Below are 9,396 nucleotides of genomic sequence, written 5' to 3'. Positions count from 1 at the left end.
CTGTCTACAACTACCTGAAGGGAGGTTGTAGCAAGGTGGGGGTTGGTCTATTCTCCCAGGCAACCAGCAACAGAATGAGGGGACAGTCTCAAGTTGTGCCAGGGGAGGTTCAGGCTGGATATTAGGAAGAAGTTCTTCACAGAGAGAGTGATTTTCCACTGGAATATGCTGTCCAGGGAGGTGGTGGAGTCTCTGTCCTTGGAGATCTTCAAGAAAATACTGGATGAGGCACTTAATGCCATGGTCTAGTTGATTGGACAGGGCTGGGTGATAGGTTGGCCTGGATGATCTTGGAGGTCTCTTTCAACCTGGTTGATTCTATGATTCTATGATACTACATCATCCAGAGAGCAGAATTGGTATGTCTCTTAGGCTAGTGTCCGAAAGCATCTTTAACGTGCTACTGATTTGTTGCAGAGCAATCTATGAATGCAAGTTAGGAGGAGGTAGGAAGAAATTGAAATCAAAGGGGAGAGAAAGGCGTATTGCTTATTGTCATGGAAACATTTCCCCACTGTATTGTTGGCCAGCACTTACAGGTGAGGCTTATCAAATGGTGGGGCAGGCCTACAGAATGCATCAGCTGCTGTACGTGTGACCTGGTGTGTGGTGAACAGGGTATTTTTAGTTTCGCTACCACTGTGTAACTACTCGTACATTGCAATCAATAAACTACTTCAGCCCAGTACTTCAAGACACTTGTAGTAACCTGGATTTTCTGCTACTGATGAAGACAAATGCAGGATATGTGCAGGCAGCAAAATCTGCTGTGGGGCTGTTCTGCATTCTAATGGTTGATTCTAAGTAATGTATTTTCTGACCTTGAGCTCTGCATTTATTTTTGAAGAAGCTTGAGAATCGGTTTCAAATTATTGGAGGGATAGTTGTAATCTCCATTTTCTTCCTAGTGCATTGCTTTCAATTCCTGACTGTCCTTTCAGACACCTCCTCTATTAAATGGTCACAGAAGATGAATAACAGCGGTGTGAATCCTTCGAAATTGCATTACGTGTTATTCAGGTCTTTATTAATGTTCTGTGTTGTTTTATTCACAATAACCTTGTGAACACTAAGATGAGATGGCATCCACATGGTCTTTACGTCCAGCTGAAAAAAAGGCACAAGTGTACTAGCAGCAAGGATGGGAAAAACAATAAAATGCAAGCAGGAAAAGGAGGGAAAGTACATTTTCAAAACCAGGTCAGAAATTAAAGGAAGGCTATTTCTACTATGTGTTTGGATCAGCTCTTTCTTAGTTGCCAAGGTTTTAAAGATCTCTTTGTGTAAATAATTTCATTGGCATTGGCATGCTTCTCTTGTAACGCTTAACTATACACTGGTGTGCTGTTTTCCAATGGATTTTATCCAGAGTTGTTTAATACACACAAAAATGGACGCTGCCAATTTTGTATTGTCTTTACTGGCTCCAAACACAGTGCACCACACAAAGCTTTAAGACCAAGGGAAGACAGGTCTTCCTTCTACAATATATTTACTTCACAGATTGGACTGTTCCAGTATTTTATTACACTGTTTTCAGTATTAGGATGACACGCTCCATGTTGTTTATTAGAAGTATCTTAACAGCTGTGGTAGTTTTAGGCTGTGCCTAGAAAAATTTCCACAGATTGAGTAAGAAAGTAGTAGAATGTAAATAAATCCCTATAGGATGTAAAAGGGAGAATAATGATAAGGGCTAAATAATCTGATATCTAACATAAGGTCCGTTGGGTAAGCTAACTCTCTTTTGGGCTTCCTTCACTCTGGCAGATACTAGCTACAGCTTTGCTGACCTTGGCTGTATTGCTTTGTTGTGGCTAAGTACTAATAAGCGACTCTCTACTCTTTCTACTCTTGTCCCATGTGCAGGGGGGAGGGAAGGGAGCAGGGAGGGGGAAAACTGTTGGTAACGCCCTGGTTTTGTCCAGGGAAGGTTCTTGTGTTGTTTATAAATTGTACATACTTGTAAATATTGTATATTTTGCACATATTCGTTGCATTTCATGTTTCTAGATTGTAGTTTTGCTTGTAAATACAGCTTCACATGCTTTCAATTGAGCTGGTCTGGCAATTTTATGCTGGGGGGGTAATTTCAACCCACCACAACAATATAACAGAATCACAGAATGTTAGGGGCCAGAAGGGACCTTGAAAGATCATCTAGTCCAACCCCTCTGACAGAGCAGGATCACCTATACCAGATCACCCAGGAACACATCCAGGCAGGTCTTGAACATCTCCAGAGAGGGAAACTCCACAACCCCCCTGGGCATCCCGTTAGGCAAACAGTATAGTAAACATGCCCTAGATAAGGAGCATATGGTAGCTGATGAAACCATTTCCTAGATCGTCCCATTTGTAGTAACATATTTTAAAGTCTATTATGGGTGAAACTATGTTCTGTACCACTTGCATGGCTACTTGAGAAGACTAACAGGTTATGAAATCTGCTGCACCTCACAGCTCTCAGTGGCAGTGACAGAAGGACGTTTGCAATTTTAATACAAGAACTATGATTCTGCAGGTTCATTCTGTGCACAAGTTCATGTTTCCTTTTCCACAGGCACCAAGCTGGCCTCAACTGACTCTCCCCCACCATTAAGCATGGTATTGCCATGAAGCTCAATGCTCAAAACCCATGGCTCAGATTACAAAACTCTTGGTATTTCTTAGAGTGGGATTAAAAAAAATGTAAACACTTCAGGTATCTCCTCATTTCCTTTCTTCCTTCAGAGTGTTTAGGTGCATTTAAGCAATTCCCAAGCTTTTCTCTACAAATATGAGTGATGAATGCTTTTCTTTACTAATTTTTTTTCTTAAGGAAGGCTGATAGTCTCATGCAATTGCTACTAGCTGTAGACTTCAGATAAAAACACAAACATCCCAAATGTCCAAGCGAACTATAAGTGCTGCTGATATATCTGTCAAAACTTCTCTGCTGCTTAGGCTTTTTAAGGAGAAACTGCACAGTCATGAAGGGCAAGAAAAGGTGTTAGTAAATCATGCAGGGCTTTATGATGGGAGTAAGAGGTACAGGAACAGAAGCTTTCAAATGAACAGAAGGCACAGAGTAGAAAATATGTTTCTGTCAGAACCATCTGTTGTGGATCTCCCCAGGCTCAGCTGTGGGTATGGGTGGAGATCTCTGTAAGAGGACTGAAAAATTATCTGTTGGTAGAGGTTTATAACTTGTATATAGAGACTGGAAAGTTGTGCTACCAGTAATTGGAAAGTCCTGGTGTTCTTGGTTGAGAATGTTCTGTTATAGGGTCACTATATCAACCATGGATGGTCTTGCTTTAAATTCAAGTCTTTACAGAGTTCCAAAGGAGCTGGCTGTCAAAAATTATCTTTGATCAGGTGATTATAAATCAGTTAAAGCAGGCCTGTAACTAATGTTTTGGATTCAGAATGACAAATGTTTTTGTGTGTGAAAGAAGGCTCAGTCGAGTAAGAAGCTCAAGAATTTTAATGTGAAGGATGCGTGCAGTTACTCAGAAGTGTGCATTATTTAAGAGTTTTCTTGTGTATTGCAAGCACAAGGGGAAAATGGTAGGAAAGGAAACTTGACCTGTCTGGCAAAAATAAGCACCCACAGAAAATGTGTAAGGTTGAGAAGAAATCTGCCTCTAACAGGAAAGGAACTGCCAGTTAGGAGAGCTAGGTCTCAAAGGTCAGAAAATGCAGAGATAACTGAAAACATTCAAAAGCCTTGCTGAGCTGCACCTCATGAAGAAAATTAAAATAAATAGCAGGAGATACTATATCCTCTGAAATAAAAAGTGAACAAGAAGGCAAGAAGTGCAGGAATTGCTGACTGACAGATAGAAATGAAAGGTTAATCCAGATATGGCCAAGCAGTGAATGAATCCCATTCCCAGGCTCTGGGAAGGCAGTACTGCTGCAATGTGAATGAGCATGGCAGGGTGATAGAAATCATCCTTTCCCAAGGCAAAAGCAAAGCAGAAGACATATTTGCATAGCATGTTGCAGTGAGGCATGAAGCAGCTCTGCTGCTGCTGTGGCCTGGCCAGGTGGGAGCCAGCTCTTGAGCAGGCACTGCCAAGTTGCATCAGCACAGTGCTGGCAGCCGGCTAACATGCTCTACTGCCAAAGCGTACAGTGGTGGAAAAGCAAACATAGCAGGCACTCAGCCCTGCTGCCCAGCACAGATTGGCAGCTCAAAAGCCTTCATCCAGTTTTGAGCTGTCTTTAATAATAACCTGAAGTAAGTCTAGCTTCATTGCCCACTTGGAAACATACAAAATTCAGTTCTAGGCCGGGCAGCCAGCGAGTGACACTTGTCCACTCCCAAACTGCAAGTTAGGCAGATGGCCTTAGGCAAACAGAAATTTTATTGTAGGATTTAAACATATTGAGAGGGGAAACCTGAGCAATATACCACAATCAGGGCAAACACTCAAATAATTTACTAGGAATAATCCTGATCACATCATCTTCTCCTTTTGGGAGAGGTGAGAAGTGACCACTGGCTGTCAGGCTGATACGTAAAATGGGGTAGTGAGGGGTCTGCTCTAAAGATACTAAGGCAGTTGCATATATACTAAAAACTCCACAATTACTCAGCTGTCAGAGCTCTGCATGTGTTTCTGAAAGGCAGCCCAGTCAACTGCCTCATCCAGCTGAGAAGCTGATGGATGTGCGAGCTGGTCCCTTTGAGCTGCTCTTGCTCATTTTTTGGTGGATGAGCGTATCTGCTGTCATTGCGCAGCAGTTCTCTCTGATTTTTAAGTCAATCCTCAGGTTGCAGTTCTACTCTGCTTCTGGCATGGCCTGGCAGCCCTGCCTTTCCCAAGAACCCTCCCCTCTGTTCCCTAGCATTCATGGTTTTGGAAAAGCTGCAAAGACAGCCAGGATCTGTGTGGAGTCCTTGCCAGTAAAGGGAGATGTTTCTGAACACTCTTTCCATTCATTAAGACTCTTCCAGGATTTTGGAAAGAAATGCTCCCAATGCTTTTGAACCTAGCATGTTTGTTAAACCTATTAAAGATTTTAAAACCCTAAACAAAGCATGACTAGGTTATATCCCAAAAATTACTTCCCTCTCTCCTGATACTTCATCTGCTCTCCAGGAGATGCTGGCAGTGATTGTCTTCTGCTGGCTGGCACCTCTCCTCTTGCCATCTCCAGGGAGAAACATGCTACTTCATGACATGAGAAAAATAAAACCAGGAGTGGACAAGGGAGATATGGATAAACATTGATAATAATGTCTCAGTTGGATTTTCTCCTGTGTGAACCTCAGAAATGATTTCAGGGAATAAATAAGGATGAAAAAGCAAACAAACCATGGACTGAATTTATTAAGATTTAAGGAAAGTATTGAGACAGGATGTTCCTCGCAGGAACTAATATTTGGTTAAGAGATTAATTCTGACATTGTAGAACAGGGGAGGCTGCTGGATTACAGGAGTAGAGAGTAGAAGGGCCTTGTGAGGGTAGCCTTGGCCCCATCTTGTTTGATATTTTCCTTTGTGACCTTAATGGGAGAACTATTAATGGGAGAAATGTGCAGATGACACAAAGCTGGTATACAGCTAATACAGACCAGAGGAAGACCTGATTATTATGCATGGAAAATTAGATGACCTTGTGGAACAGCAGAATAGAAACAGCATGAAATGTAATAACCCAAAGTGCAAAATCATGCCCTTGAAGACTAATCACCAGAACTTTTAGTGTAGGAAGGAAGTTCATGAACCAAAGGAGAGACGAACAAACTGATTGACCATAGGATGGCCATGAGCCCCTCTGTGCTATATGGCTGTGAAAACAGCTAATGAGGCTCCAAAATGTATCTGGTGAGAGTTTGCAGCAGAGTTGGAAAGGAATTAAAAGCAGGGTGAAAGGTATTTGGCTCAGAAAACCTTATGTGTTTCTGCTCACCTGTTTTCAAAAGATACTGTAAATTGTAACAAATGCAGAAAAAGTCAAGTATGGACAAGTAGGAAAGGTCAATGGGGTAGCAGTGATTTCCATTTTTGTGTTTTGTGCCCTTTAATCTCTTCCCTCCCCACAGGTTTTCATACAAGAGTTGCTGCTCTGTGTTTATGTTGTCCTTACTGAGCTATTCCCATCCCCTAAGGGATAGTCAAGTCATCCAAATAGGTGAAAAAGTGAATTTTCCTTTCTGCTGATATACAGCTTCATAGGAGGAAGGGGAAGTACTTACATTCTTTTAATTCATCAGAAGTGGGCTACAGCAGGATATTAAGCCAAGTATATAGAGTCTCCAGGAAATCAGCCTGCACTTGTCAGCTGCATCCTCTTCACCTGCCCAGAGCTGAATGGCCCCACAGGGCCAAGCAGGAGTGATGGAGGTGCTGGTAGTGTCCACACTGTGGGGCTGGGTACACGCAGTGACAGCTCAGTACCCAAGCACTGGTCCCTCCACATGCTGCTCTCTCTCACAGCCCTACTGTTGAGGTCTCTTTGTTGGACTTCACTGGGCTGATCCACCCTTACATCAGTGCAAGCTGATTAGGAGGCTTGAGCATAGCATAACGTTTTCAGTGTACCCCTGGTATTATCCCCTTCTTCATTCTGCATTTCATGCATCCGAGTTCAGAAGAAGGGAAAATTCTTCAGTGGATTGGCCATCAGGAGCTTTCAGCAGACCTCCTCCTGTCAGAACTGTAATCTGTGAACATATCTTGCAATAAGGACAGGCTGTTCATTTTCCTCTGAGCACATTCTGGCTTGCCCTGTGTAAGCTGAGGCTATCTTTAGCATGTCGTCGGTCTTTTTTATGAAGAGATATAAAAGCTCCCACAGCAGGAGTCCTCTGGCTCTGAGACTGGGTGAAGGAATGAGGCTATGACAGACTGCTTAGCTGGCCCCACCATTCAGAACCATCTGCTTGCCAAGATTTCTCAGCTCTGAAGAGAGAGGCAGACACTGCCCTTCTCAGCAGTGGTATGTCACCGTATGTATTGAGCACTACTCAGAGATTAGGGAGGGTTCAGATAAAAGGAAACCCAAACAATTTAAGTAGATGAACAAAAGATACTTTGTACTATCTGCTATTTCAAAATAATTACTCTAGCTGTAAATAAGCAGCAGAATGCAGTACTTCTCCTCTCCCAAATGCAAATCAGCAAGACTTTCACATAATTTGTTCAGAACCTATTAATGAGTATAAGCAGTTTAAGCAGTTTGTTTTATGGCCATATCTCTGCAGCTGCTTATGCTGAACATCATTTCCTTTCCTGTTGCTAACTTTGCAACAAGTCCCAAGAGTTATTTACAGATACCTTAGTTTTATTTAATTTAACAGCTTTGTGTTGTCAGCAGTTTTGCCATCTCATTGTATTCCCTCTCTTCCTGGTCATTAATAAATAGATGGAACTGGAGAAGGAGAGGAATTAATTCTAGCAGTGATCCTCTGGCACAGTTCCTGTAGCATCACATTCTTAACACCTTTTCATCCCAGGCATCTGTCATTCATTCCCATCCTTTCTCTCCCTTTAACCTGTAACAAAGACCTTATCTCCTACCCCAGGGTTACCGAGTTTCCTTAAAAGCCTCATGTGAATGACATTATCAAAATGCTTCTGTAAATGTATATCCTGTGATTCTCTTTTAGTCAATATTTTGCTAACTCTTTATAACATTTGAACAGGTTAGGGAAGTACAATTTATCCTCGCTGATAAGTATATCAATTAATCTCTGCTGAGCTATGCTGACTTGCAATTTATTCATCCTGCTTTTTCCTTTCTTTCCTGCATATCACCTGTAGGTGTGTTAGAAGTATTTAAAGTTATTTTCTCATCCGTGTTTCTTGTTAATGGATTCAGATTCTCTGGATTTTAACTTTGGGGGTCAGTCTTAAGACCTATTTTAAAGATTGCTACAGTGTTGGCAATTTTCCAGTTATCCAGTAGAGTGGCTATTTTAGTGATGAATTACAAATCATTAATGATAAATTATGGTAGGCTGAAGTTGTGCTTCGGTCTTGGGATTTCCTCAGGAACTCCAATGAATTCCATTTGGTACCATGAATTATTGACACATTTATTTCTGGAATTGTTACTGATATTTTTAATATCTTTTACCTGACAAGGCTTTAATTTCATTACAGGTAACTTCAAAGTAACAATTCACCCCTAGCCCTTCTTTTCTGACACTCTTCATCATTTACCTTCACTGCAATCTTCCTTTTACCCTGTGCTTTCTTCCTTTGCACTTAACAGTCTAGTAAGTCTATGGATAATAGTCTGCTCTCCATAGATGACTTACTTCCATCCCTTGTTTTTCATCATAAATTTGCTGTATGAGTTGTATCTTACCTGCCAAATCTTTCATTTATTTGCAGAGCTTTAATTGGATAGTCATTCCTGAAAGACGCTTTGGAGATCATAGAATCATAGAATAAGTCAGGGTTGGAAGGGACCACAAGGATCATCTAGTTCCCACCCCCCTGCCATGGGCAGGGACACCTCACACTAGATCAGTCTGGCCAGAGCCTCATCCAGCCTGGGCTTAAACACCTCCAGGGATGAGGCCTCAGCCACCTCCCTGGACAACCCATTCCAGGGCTTCACCATTCTCATGGTAAAGAACTTCTTCCTCATGTCCAGCCTGAATCTCCCCACCTCCAGCTTCATTCCATTCCCCCTAGTCCTATCACTACCTGATATCCTGAGAAGTCCCTCCCCAGCCTTCTTGTAGGCCCCCTTCAGATACTGGAAGGCCACAATTAGGTCACCTCAGAGCCTTCTCTTCTCCAGACTGAACAGCCCCAACTCCTTCAGTCTGTCCTCATAGGAGATCAAAATCAATCCTTCAATTTGACCATTTAATTATCCTATGCATTCTCTTGTTGGGTTTTGGTGTTTTGTTCCTTTTTTATTTTTTAATTAACAGAGAGGTGTTTTTTCTGTTGTTTGGTTGTTTCATTTTTTTTTAACTGAAAAGTAATGCTGATGTCATATAAATTTAAAAATATATGGAGAATTTACACTCTGGAATTGCTGATTAAATTTATTATGAGACTGCTGGTTCTAGCTCTTTGGAATTGGGTTTTTATTGTTGTTTTGGGGTCAGGGGTTTTTTTTTGTTTGTTTTCTTAGAATTACATCTGTAGGACTAAAGCAATGAAGTGTGACCAAAGTGCAGTGAGCATTTATTCTACCTAATGATGCAAGTCAGGTCTCCTTTTAGCTGCAGGAAGATTTGGTGAGATTAGCACTGGAGATGTTTAGTCTCTGCAGTGGAGCAAGGTTCAGAGATGCCATGCCAAAGTGCAGCATTGTTCAAACTTAGTTCCTCGGGTCCAGAACCCACTCACCATGTCCTAGCATTGCAGCATCTGAGCTAACAAGTCTTTACAGATATGCCAGCAGAAGAGGCTCATATGACATAGCTGTCTGTAC

This window comes from Dryobates pubescens, chromosome Z (genome assembly GCF_014839835.1).
Source record: "Dryobates pubescens isolate bDryPub1 chromosome Z, bDryPub1.pri, whole genome shotgun sequence".
In the NCBI taxonomy this organism is placed as follows: domain Eukaryota; kingdom Metazoa; phylum Chordata; class Aves; order Piciformes; family Picidae; genus Dryobates; species Dryobates pubescens.
This window is presented reverse-complemented; position numbering follows the sequence as displayed.